Source organism: Rhipicephalus microplus, unplaced genomic scaffold (genome assembly GCF_043290135.1).
Source record: "Rhipicephalus microplus isolate Deutch F79 unplaced genomic scaffold, USDA_Rmic scaffold_175, whole genome shotgun sequence".
Classification (NCBI taxonomy): domain Eukaryota; kingdom Metazoa; phylum Arthropoda; class Arachnida; order Ixodida; family Ixodidae; genus Rhipicephalus; species Rhipicephalus microplus.
In genome coordinates this window covers 355,001-367,500 of record NW_027464746.1, presented here as the reverse complement: position 1 = coordinate 367,500, position 12,500 = coordinate 355,001, and the positions used below count along the sequence as shown (strand labels likewise).

Here is a 12,500-nt window from a genome sequence, read left to right as displayed (position 1 = left end):
CGGTTCGGACTTTGCACTTTTTGGCTCACCCCGGCTGGCGGCCCACTCACTCGATCGCCAGGTCTGTTTGCCCCGGTGGTTCCACCGCCAGGCTTAAGCGCGAACTTTTTTTGTTTGTTTTCTTTTGATTAAGCGCAAGCTTTTTTCTTTGTTTTCTTTTGATTAAGCGCGGGCTTTTTTCTTTGTTTTTTTTTTATTTCGCCCCGGCAGACGCGGTTTTTGCGCCGCCCCGGCTGACGCGGTTTTTGCCGCCCCGGCTGACGCAGTTCGGACTTAGCACTTTTCGGCTGTGCCTGGCTGGCGGCCCACTCACTCGATCGCCATGTCTGTTTGCCACAGTTTTCCCGGTGGTGCCGCACCCGGGCTCGCCCCGGCTGACGCAGTTTTCGCGCCGCCCCGGCTGACGCGGTTTCGTGCCGCCCCGGCAGACGCGGTTTTCGCGCCGCCCCGGCTGACGCGGTTTCGTGCCGCCCCGGCAGACGCAGTTCGGACTTAGCACTTTTCGGCTGTGCCTGGCTGGCGGCCCACTCACTCGATCGCCATGTCTGTTTGCCACAGTTTTCCCGGTGGTGCCGCACCCGGGCTCGCCCCGGCTGACGCAGTTTTCGCGCCGCCCCGGCTGACGCGGTTTCGTGCCGCCCCGGCAGACGCGGTTTTCGCGCCGCCCCGGCTGACGCGGTTTCGTGCCGCCCCGGCAGACGCAGTTCGGACTTAGCACTTTTCGGCTGTGCCTGGCTGGCGGCCCACTCACTCGATCGCCATGTCTGTTTGCCACAGTTTTCCCGGTGGTGCCGCACCCGGGCTCGCCCCGGCTGACGCAGTTTTCGCGCCGCCCCGGCTGACGCGGTTTCGTGCCGCCCCGGCAGACGCGGTTTTCGCGCCGCCCCGGCTGACGCGGTTTCGTGCCGCCCCGGCAGACGCAGTTCGGACTTAGCACTTTTCGGCTGTGCCTGGCTGGCGGCCCACTCACTCGATCGCCATGTCTGTTTGCCACAGTTTTCCCGGTGGTGCCGCACCCGGGCTCGCCCCGGCAGACGCGTTTTTTTTTTTCTTTCGCCCCGGCTGACGCAGTTTTCGCGCCGCCCCGGCTGACGCGGTTTCGTGCCGCCCCGGCAGACGCGGTTTTTTGCGCCGCCCCGGCTGACGCGGTTTTTGCCGCCCCGGCTGACGCAGTTCGGACTTAGCACTTTTCGGCTGTGCCTGGCTGGCGGCCCACTCACTCGATCGCCATGTCTGTTTGCCACAGTTTTCCCGGTGGTGCCGCACCCGGGCTCGCCCCGGCTGACGCAGTTTTCGCGCCGCCCCGGCTGACGCGGTTTCGTGCCGCCCCGGCAGACGCGGTTTTCGCGCCGCCCCGGCTGACGCGGTTTCGTGCCGCCCCGGCAGACGCAGTTCGGACTTAGCACTTTTCGGCTGTGCCTGGCTGGCGGCCCACTCACTCGATCGCCATGTCTGTTTGCCACAGTTTTCCCGGTGGTGCCGCACCCGGGCTCGCCCCGGCTGACGCAGTTTTCGCGCCGCCCCGGCTGACGCGGTTTCGTGCCGCCCCGGCAGACGCGGTTTTCGCGCCGCCCCGGCTGACGCGGTTTCGTGCCGCCCCGGCAGACGCAGTTCGGACTTAGCACTTTTCGGCTGTGCCTGGCTGGCGGCCCACTCACTCGATCGCCATGTCTGTTTGCCACAGTTTTCCCGGTGGTGCCGCACCCGGGCTCGCCCCGGCAGACGCGTTTTTTTTTTTCTTTCGCCCCGGCTGACGCAGTTTTCGCGCCGCCCCGGCTGACGCGGTTTCGTGCCGCCCCGGCAGACGCGGTTTTTTTGCGCCGCCCCGGCTGACGCGGTTTTTGCCGCCCCGGCTGACGCAGTTCGGACTTGGCACTTTTTGGCTGAGCCTGGCTGGTGGCCCACTCACTCGATCGCCATGTCTGTTAGCCACAGTTTTCCCGGTGGTGCCGCACCCGGGCTCGCCCCGGCTGACGCAGTTTTCGCGCCGCCCCGGCAGACGCGGTTTTCGCGCCGCCCCGGCTGACGCGGTTTTTGCCGCCCCGGCTGACGCAGTTCGGACTTGGCACTTTTTGGGCTGAGCCTGGCTGGCGGCCCACTCACTCGATCGCCATGTCTGTTTGCCACAGTCTTCCCGGTGGTGCCGCACCCGGGCTCGCCCCGGCAGACGCGTTTTTTTTTTCTTTCGCCCCGGCAGACGTGGTTCCCCCCCCCCCCTTTTCGCTCGCCCCGGCTGACGAGGTTTTCGCGCCGCCCCGGCTGACGCAGTTTTCGCGCCGCCCCGGCTGACGCGGTTTCGTGCCGCCCCGGCTGACGCGGTTTTCGCGCCGCCCCGGCTGACGCGGTTTTTGCGTCGCCCCGGCTGACACGGTTCGGACTTTGCACTTTTCGGCTGTGCCTGGCTGGCGGCCCACTCACTCGATCGCCATGTCTGTTTGCCACAGTTTTCCCGGTGGTGCCGCACCCGGGCTTGCCCCGGCAGACGCGTTTTTTTTTTCTTTTCGCCCCGGCTGACGCAGTTTTCGCCCCGCCCCGGCTGACGCGGTTTCGTGCCGCCCCGGCAGACGCGGTTTTTTGCGCCGCCCCGGCTGACGCGGTTTTTGCCACCCCGGCTGACGCAGTTCGGACTTTGCACTTTTTGGCTGAGCCTGGCTGGCGGCCCACTCACTCGATCGCCATGTCTGTTTGCCACAGTTTTCCCGGTGGTGCCGCACCCGGGCTCGCCCCGGCAGACGCGTTTTTTTTTTTCCTTCGCCCCGGCAGACGTGGTTCCCCCCCCCCCCCCTCCGTCTTTCTTTTTGTTTTTTTTTTTCGCCGCGGCTGAAGTGGATTTTTCGGTGCCTCGACGCCCCGGTAGTCGCGGTTTTTCCGTTTCCGCACGGCCCCGGCTGACGCTGCTCGGTCACAGTCGCCTTTTGTGAGGATTGCAGACTTCTTGAGCGCGGGTGTTTTTTTTTTGTTGTTGTTGTTGTTTTATTACGCATTCGCTCCAGCAGACGCTGTTTAGACTTTTTGTTTCCTCTTTTATCCTGCGACGAGGTGACGAGGTTTATTCGGTGCCCCGCCGCCCCGGCTGAAGTGATTTTTCCTGTCCCGTGCCGCCCCGGCTGACGCGGTTGGGACTTCGCGTTTGTTCGGCCGCCACGGGTTTTGGCGCACTCGCTCGGTTGCTTGTTGTTGCCACTTGTTGCGAACCCAGGTTTCTTGAGCGAGCGCGGGCGTTTTTTTCTTCCTTTCTTTCTTTGTTCTATGTGTTAGCGAATCGGCCTTTAATATCACACGAGGACTCACAACCAACAATTTTCAGTTTGAAGTGTAAAAAATCTGCAGGTGTTGACGTAACTGACTTGCCCCGTACCCTTGAGTACATCCATGAAGTTCTCGTAGTACTACTAAATCGCATTATTCCAAGTGGAGAAATTCCCATAAACTTGCAAACCTCTACACGAAAATCGGTGCGCGTGATAAAGTTGAAAATTATCGTCCGATATCAAATGTGCCTTCTATAACACAAATTCTAGGAAAAAAAAAAAAAAAACACTTGTTCGCCGTTTTCTGCGCCGTGACTGGCAGCACTCCGGCGAAGCGAAACGGGGTCGATTCGAGCACGATATCGGCGTCTTTCGACGTGCTCGCCGGCGACCGTCGCACGAGTACGTCGCACGAGCGCGTCTGCCGGGGCGCCGTTTGCGAAGCCGACGCAAAAGTGGGAACCGCCGCTCGGATGATCGCCGCTTTCGGCAGAGTGAGTGTTGGCACTCCGGGGAAGCGAAACAGCGTGAATGCGCCCACGAAATCGGCGTATTTTGAAGTGCCCGCCGGCGACCGTCGCACGAGTACGGTAAACCGCGTCAGCCGGGGCGTAGTTCGGGACGCCGACGAAAAAGTGGGAAGCGCAACTCGGATCTTCGCCGTTTTTGCAGGAGTGAGTGGCGGCCCTCCTGCGAGACCAAGAAGCATCGATTCGTGCACGAATTCGGCGCCTTTCGACGTGATCGCCGGCGACCGTCGCTCGAGTAGGGCAAACCGCGTCTGCCGGGGCGGGCTTCGGGACGCCGATGCGAAAGTGGGAAACGCTGCTCGGATGTTCGCCGTTTTTGGCCGAGTGAGTGCTGGCACTCGGGCGAAGCCAAACGGGGCCGATTACGGCACGATATCGGCGTCTTTCGACGTGCCCGGCGGCGACCGTCGCACGAGTACGGTAAACCGCGTCAGCCCGGGCGGAGTTCGGGACGCCGATGCGAAAGTGGAGAACGCCGCTCGGATCTTCGCCGTTTTTGGAGGAGTGAGTGGCGGCACTCCGGAGAAGCCAAGGAGCGCCAATTAGCGCACGATATCGGCGTCTTTCGACGCGCTCGCCGGCGACCGTCGAACGAGTAGGGCAAACCGCGTCTGCCGGGGCGGGGTTTACGACGCCGACGCAAAAGTGGGAACCGCCGCTCGGATGTTGGCCGTTTTTGGCAGAGTGAGTGCTGGCACACCGGCGACGCGAAAGAGCGCGAAAGCGCCCACGAAAGTGGCGTATTTGGACGTGCTTGACGGCGACCGCTGCAGGAGTACGAAAAACCACGTCAGCCGGGGCGAGCGACCCACGGCGGTCTGGGTGCTTATCGCTGCTATTATAGGGGCACCCCGGCAGACGCAGAAAAAAAAAATTTTTTTTCGACCTTCTTTTTTGCTGGTCGAGCTCGGGTAACCCAGGTCGCAATGGGAGCCGCGCACGAAAGCGGCGTCGCGAGACGCGTTCGCGGTCGCTAGTCGCACGAGCTCGGCAACCGCGTCAGCCGGCGCGGAGTTCGGGATGCCGACGGCTAAGTGGGTACCGCTGCTCGGATGTTCGCCGTTTTTGGCCGAGTGAGTGCTGGCACTCCGGCGAAGCGAAACGGGGCCGATTCGGGCACGATATCGGCGTATTTCGACGTGCTCGCCGGCGACCGTCGCACGAGTACGGCAAAGCGCGTCTGCCGGGGCGAGGTTTGCGATGCCGACGAAAAAGTGGGAAGCGCCGCTCGGATCTTCGCCGTTTTTGCAGGAGTGAGTGGCGGCCCTCCTGCGAGACCAAGAAGCATCGACTCGCGCACGATATCGGTGTCTTTCGACGTGCCCGCCGGCCACCGCCGCACGAGTACGGCAAACCGCGTATGCCGGGGCGGGGTTGGCGACGCCGACGCAAAAGTGGGAACCGCCACTAGGATGTTCGCCGTTTTTGGCAGAGTGAGTGCTGGCACACCGGCGACGCGAAAGAGCGCGAAAGCGCCCACGAAAGTGGCGTATTTGGACGTGCTTGACGGCGACCGCTGCAGGAGTACGAAAAACCACGTCAGCCGGGGCGAGCGACCCACGGCGGTCTGGGTGCTTATCGCTGCTATTATAGGGGCACCCCGGCAGACGCAGAAAAAAAAAATTTTTTTTCGACCTTCTTTTTTGCTGGTCGAGCTCGGGTAACCCAGGTCGCAATGGGAGCCGCGCACGAAAGCGGCGTCGCGAGACGCGTTCGCGGTCGCTAGTCGCACGAGCTCGGCAACCGCGTCAGCCGGCGCGGAGTTCGGGATGCCGACGGCTAAGTGGGTACCGCTGCTCGGATGTTCGCCGTTTTTGGCCGAGTGAGTGCTGGCACTCCGGCGAAGCGAAACGGGGCCGATTCGGGCACGATATCGGCGTATTTCGACGTGCTCGCCGGCGACCGTCGCACGAGTACGGCAAAGCGCGTCTGCCGGGGCGAGGTTTGCGATGCCGACGAAAAAGTGGGAAGCGCCGCTCGGATCTTCGCCGTTTTTGCAGGAGTGAGTGGCGGCCCTCCTGCGAGACCAAGAAGCATCGACTCGCGCACGATATCGGTGTCTTTCGACGTGCCCGCCGGCCACCGCCGCACGAGTACGGCAAACCGCGTATGCCGGGGCGGGGTTGGCGACGCCGACGCAAAAGTGGGAACCGCCACTAGGATGTTCGCCGTTTTTGGCAGAGTGAGTGCTGGCACTCCGGCGAAGCGAAAGAGCGCGAATGCGCCCACGAAAGTGGCGTGTTTGGACGTGCTTGACGACGACCACCGCAGGAAAACGAAAAACCACGTCAGCCGGGGCGAGCGACCCATGGCGGTCTGGGTGCTTATCGCTGCTATTATAGGGGCACCCCGGCAGACGCAAAAAAAAAAAAAATTTTTTTTCGACATTCTTTCTTGCTCGTCGACCTCGGGTGACCCAGGTCGCAGTGGGAGCCGCGCACGAAAGCGGCGTCGCGAGACGGCTTCGCGGTCGCTAGTCGCACGAGCTCGGCAACCGCGTCTGCCGGGGCGGAGTTCGGGACGCCGACGGCTAAGTGGGAACCGCCGCTCGGATGTTCGCCGTTTGTGGCCGAGTGAGTGCTGGCACTCCGGCGAAGCCAAACGGGGCCGATTCCGGCACGATATCGGCGTCTTTCTACGTGCTCGCCGGCGACCGTCGCACGAGTACGGCAAAGTGCGTCTGCCGGGGCGGGGTTTGCGACGCGTACGCAATAGTGAGAACCGTCGCTCGGATGTTCGTCGTCTTTCGCCGAGCCAGTGCTGGCACTCCGGCGAAGCCGAACGGAGCCGATTCGGGCACGATATCGGCGTCTTTCCACGTGCTCGCCGGCGACCGTCGCACGAGTACGGTAAACCGCGTCAGCCGGGGCGGAGTTCGGGACGCCGATGCGAAAGTGGGAAGCGCCGCTCGGATCTTCGCCGTTTTTGGAGGAGTCAGTGGCGGCACTCCGGTGAAGCCAAGGTGCGCCAATTCGCGCACGATATCGGCGTCTTTCGACGTGCCCGCCGGCCACCGTCGCACGAGTACGGCAAACCTCGTCTGCCGGGGCGGGGTTTGCGACGCCGACGCAAAAGTGGGAACCGCCGCTCGGATGTTCGCCGTTTTTGGCAGAGTGAGTGCTGGCACTCCGGCGAAGCGAAAGAGCGTGAATGCGCCCACGAAAGTAGCGTATTTGGACGTGCTTGACGGCGACCGCCGCAGGAGTACGAAAAACCACGTCAGCCGGGGCGAGCGACCCACGGCGGTCTGGGTGCTTATCGCTGCTATTATAGGGGCACCCCGGCAGACGCAGAAAGAAAAAAAAAAAAAATGGGGACATGGCGTGCGTCACCGTGCGGCTTCGCAGCGTTGCCGAAGTCGCCGAGCCCTTCGACTGAGCCGAACGGCGGACAGGGAACGTTGGTCGGCCGTTCTAACCTGTCGGTGCCACGCCGAGACGTCGTTAAGGAAAACCGCGTCGTGGGCCTCTACGACGCCGTCGAGTCGTTGTACGTTTGGTGTCCAGCGTGTCGGCGGCGAGTAGCGGACACGTCGTTCACGACTTCGGTCTTTCGCAGTCGACGCGAACTTGCGGAGAGTCGTGGTGCCTCACGTTTTCGGCAGAAACCGCGGCGGAATTTTCCCGTGCGTGCGCGCACGACCTCGGTGCTGTGCCGTCAGCGTAGTGTTGCACAAACTCGTGGCCTACCCAAGGTGCGGTACGTTTGCGGCCGTATCCTCGGTGGGAATTTCGTGAGTAGGGTCGCAAATTCTACGACCTCGGCGGGTTTGAGAGCGACGTAGACTTGTGGCACGCTCAACGTGCCACACGTTTCGGGGCACACCCGCGGTGAAATTTTCTCGAGTACGCTCGTATTAGTGCCCAAGGAGGTCTGGGTACTTATCGCTGCTATTATGTGGGGGTTCTCGTGAGCGGCGTACGCGAAAGCGACCGGGTGTCTGATATGCGGCGGGCTTCGGCCTCGTCAAGCGTGTCCTCGGGTCTGCTCCAGGGGAATCCACGGCAGTCGTCTGCAGCCTCATCCGCTTGATGCGTTAGGGGCTGGTTGTCGGACGGTGCCGTTTTACCACGATATCGAGGTGTGTTCCGTGTCGTCCTCGGGCGATTCAGATGCGAAAGCGCCGAAGACGCGGGCGTGACCCGTCGTCTGGCGGCTTTGCAGTCTCGGCTCCGTTGCTAGTTCCGGCCGGTCCACCGACAGTGCAGCGGGCTTGGGCAACCCGCACGGCGCGACCGAGTCGATGCAACGAAAAAGAGCGAGCATGAACGTGCTTCTTGCCGCACGGCTCCCACTCGTCTTTCGGGAAGGTTGTGCCGTAGCGAGCTCGAACGCCGTCATCTCGGAGTGCAAAATAAGCGTGTTGGGGCGCCTGAAGGTGGCCTCCGCCGCACACAGACTGCGTCCGGCCCGCCGAAGGCGAGGACGGACGCGCAGTCGAACGATTACCTGGTTGATCCTGCCAGTAATCATATGCTTGTCTCAAAGATTAAGCCATGCATGTCTAAGTACATGCCGAAATAAGGCGAAACCGCGAATGGCTCATTAAATCAGTTATGGTTCCTTAGATCGTTTCTTCCTACTTGGATAACTGTGGCAATTCTAGAGCTAATACATGCAGTGAGCCTGGAGCCCTTTGGGTAACGGGTGCTTTTATTAGACCAAGATCGATCGGGTTTCGGCCCGTATTGTGTGGTGACTCTGGATAACTTTGTGCTGATCGCATGGCCACGAGCCGGCGACGTTTCTTTCAAGTGTCTGCCTTATCAACTTTCGATGGTAGGTTACTTGCTTACCATGGTTGTTACGGGTAACGGAGAATCAGGGTTCGATTCCGGAGAGGGAGCCTGAGAAACGGCTACCACATCCAAGGAAGGCAGCAGGCGCGCAAATTACCCACTCCCGGCACGGGGAGGTAGTGACGAAAAATAACAATACGGGACTCTTTTGAGGCCCCGTAATTGAAATGAGTACACTCTAAATCCTTTAACGAGGATCAATTGGAGGGCAAGTCTGGTGCCAGCAGCCGCGGTAATTCCAGCTCCAATAGCGTATACTAAAGCTGCTGCGGTTAAAAAGCTCGTAGTTGGATCTCAGTTCCAGACGAGTAGTGCATCTACCCGATGCGACGGCTCGGACTGAACATCATGCCGGTTCTTTCTTGGTGCACTTCATTGTGTGCCTCGAGATGGCCGGTGCTTTTACTTTGAAAAAATTAGAGTGCTCAACGCAGGCGAGTCGCCTGAATAAACTTGCATGGAATAATAGAACAAGACCTCGTTTCTGTTCTGTTGGTTTTTGGAATACGAGGTAATGATTAAGAGGGACGGACGGGGGCATTCGTATTGCGGCGCTAGAGGTGAAATTCTTGGACCGTCGCAAGACGAACTACTGCGAAAGCATTTGCCAAGAATGTTTTCATTGATCAAGAACGAAAGTCAGAGGTTCGAAGGCGATCAGATACCGCCCTAGTTCTGACCATAAACGATGCCAACCAGCGATCCGCCTGAGTTACTCAAATGACTCGGCGGGCAGCTTCCGGGAAACCAAAGTATTTGGGTTCCGGGGGAAGTATGGTTGCAAAGCTGAAACTTAAAGGAATTGACGGAAGGGCACCACCAGGAGTGGAGCCTGCGGCTTAATTTGACTCAACACGGGAAAACTTACCCGGCCCGGACACTGGGAGGATTGACAGATTGAGAGCTCTTTCTTGATTCGGTGGATGGTGGTGCATGGCCGTTCTTAGTTGGTGGAGCGATTTGTCTGGTTAATTCCGATAACGAACGAGACTCTAGCCTATTAAATAGGTGCGGGGTTCCCAGCACCTTACAACCTTCTTAAAGGGACAAGCGGCTCCTAGCCGCACGAAACAGAGCAATAACAGGTCTGTGATGCCCTTAGATGTCCGGGGCCGCACGCGCGCTACACTGAAGGAAGCAGCGTGTCTTTATCCCTGTCTGAAAAGACTGGGTAACCCGTGGAACTTCTTTCGTGATTGGGATAGGGGCTTGCAATTGTTCCCCTTGAACGAGGAATTCCCAGTAAGCGCGAGTCATAAGCTCGCGTTGATTACGTCCCTGCCCTTTGTACACACCGCCCGTCGCTACTACCGATTGAATGATTTAGTGAGGTCTTCGGACCGATGTCCGGCGCGGCCTTTCGGTTGCGCCGGTCTGTTGGAAAGATGACCAAACTTGATCATTTAGAGGAAGTAAAAGTCGTAACAAGGTTTCCGTAGGTGAACCTGCGGAAGGATCATTAACGGATTGTGAAGGGTGAGCGCCTCAGCTGCGTCTGCGCCCGACACTTTCTGCCGCTGACCCCGTTTGGACGCGGGGTCGGCTTTTCCCCACGGGGCTGCCTGAATGTGGAGCGGCACCCCGTGACAAATTGTTGCGCCCAGCGGACGCCAACACCGCGACCTTGGACGGTCGGCCAGGTGGCGGACGCGGGTACAAACGGCGCAACGCACTCATAGGTCGGCTTTCGACCCGCCACTGCACCGTGGCTCGAAGCGCTCGAAATGCGCGACCCGACCGCTGCGGGACCGCCTAGTACTGTAAACAGGAGCGGCGGAGCGCGAACGGCGAGTCGTGGTTACGTCGGTAGAAGGCGAGGCTGCGCGTTCCCGAAACGCCAGCCGAGTGCCCTCCCGACCGTTCGAGCGTGCAAGAACGAGACCCGACAATCGCGCGGCGACTGCCAAGTACGAGAGGAACGGCACAAGCGTCGGCGGTCGGTCAAGGAACTGGCGATGTGACGGGTCCGCTGTGCACCAGTGCATACCGTCCCGCCGTCCGCGGCAAGCGCCTCCGCGTCCTCGGGTGACGGAGGCTGCCGGTCGGTTCTTGCAGGCGAGGGATCTCGCTGGCACCGGTTCGCGTTGACGCGCGGCCGGTCATGGCACGGCGATGCGACGGCCGAGGTGCGCAGTACTCGATGGAGGAACCGCACGCTCCGATGACCGTCCCGCCCTCCGCGGCGTATGCGTACCGACCGTAATGGTTGCAGCAGCGCCGGCCGGCTTTTGAATTCGCCACACGAAACACGGTGCGAGATCGCGGTTAGGGGAGCGTCGACGTTGCCAGGCGTTTTGCTTGCTGCCGAGGGAAAGGCGGCACGGCCACGTCGCGCTCGTCGCGATTAGCGGGTCTGCGCGCTTTGGGAAGGTGCCGCAACGACTTGCCGAAAGAGGAAGCACGGAAGAACGAGGGACTTGGACGTCCCGACAATTGAACGCACTTGCGGCCAGGCCCTTGCTGGCTTCGTTCTTCCGCCTCGAGTAGGCTCGTACGCGGCTCCGGCGCCGAAAGTGGTCCTTGGCACCGACTTCGGTGGACGTGGGAAGTGCCGCGCAAGTACGGCGCGCCTGGCTCCACCTGTTGGCTAAAGTAGGCAGCCGGATCGGCATTTTGGTGTGCGGTGGCAAACCGTGGATGCGAAAAAAGCTTGTGCGATTTCGTGGAACAAAAAGCGGGGGTCCCCCTTTTTATGCGGAGGAGACCGACCCGCCTGCCGTGGTGAACCGCGACGCCACGGTAAAAACGGGAGAGGCTTGTCGATGGGACCGTGCATCCCGCGCTCCACGGAGGCCGGGAGGCGGCCGCCCGAGGAAATGTGTAGCCGTCGAGGCCCGCATCTGCGTGCACTCTTATCCAAATGGGTGTACCGCAGGCATTTTCTGGTTAGGCGGGCCAATGAGAGCGAGCACACAACGATACCTACGGGTCCGGCTTGGAGAACCGGCTTCGACGCCTCCCGAGTATTTATAGAGGGGTGGACCACGAAAGCACTCGCAAGTAGCGAAAGCGAAACGCCGTCCGAAACACACCGTTTGCTCGATTTGCGGCAGCCGAAAAAGGCGCGGCAGAGTTTTGGAGTCCAAGCGTGCGCTGAAAAGCGCCCTTCTTGGCCACTGTTTGGCCGAGTGCCAGAAACGTTTGGTTTTGACTGTACGGAATTGAACAAACACTTTTTCACGACTCTAAGCGGAGGATCACTCGGTTCTCGGGTCGATGAAGAACGCAGCCAGCTGCGAGACTTGGTGTGAATTGCAGGACACACTGAGCACTGATTCTTTGAACGCACATTGCGGCCTTGGGTCTTCCCTTGGCTTCGTCTGTCTGAGGGTCGGATCACATATCAAGAGAGCCTTCGGCGCACAAGGGAACGTGAGCCGTCGACTCGTTTTGACCGCGTCGGCAACACGGACAGCACGCTGAACACCTCACAGCGAGCGCCAACAGCGGCCACTCAAGGGCGAGACGGTGGCGACCGTCGTGCCAGAGCCCAACCGAAACGGGGGCGACCGACTGCATTGAGGATGTGGCACCTCGTTGAGACCGCCGCAGGACTTCGAGTCGGAAGGAAGCCTGCAGGGAAAGTGCGGTCGAGGTTGCGTACTCCTCTCTGCGACCGGGCGCGCAAGAGCTGCGAGAGCCACGGACGCGCAACTTTAACGCACGGTAAACACGAGGAGCGAAAGCCGGCCAGCAAAGCTTCTCCAGCCGTGCGCAAAGTGCGCGAGATCGCAGCCTTGCGTTGCGCTTGTTGCCCTCGAAGTAAGCAGGGTGTCCCGTAGACCGGGCGCTCGAACACGCTGCGGGGCCGTGCCTCCTCCAGGCTTTGCCGCGCGAACAGGGAACGTTCGCGCGCAAAGCGCAGGGAGGTGAGGAGGCTGCGCCCGACGTTTGCGGTTCGCTGCGTACGCGGTTGATGC

At 60.9% G+C, this 12,500-nt stretch overlaps 2 non-coding genes across 2 annotated transcripts; both read left to right on the top strand.

The window, feature by feature from the left end:
• Window positions 1-8,227: 8,227 nt before the first annotated feature.
• LOC142791576 (small subunit ribosomal RNA) lies at window positions 8,228-10,042 on the top strand. The gene has a single exon (XR_012890312.1). It is a non-coding gene; the product is annotated as a small subunit ribosomal RNA (ribosomal RNA).
• Window positions 10,043-11,761: 1,719 nt separating this feature from the next.
• On the top strand, window positions 11,762-11,914 carry LOC142791575 (5.8S ribosomal RNA). Its single transcript, XR_012890311.1, has one exon. It is a non-coding gene; the product is annotated as a 5.8S ribosomal RNA (ribosomal RNA).
• Window positions 11,915-12,500: the final 586 nt, after the last annotated feature.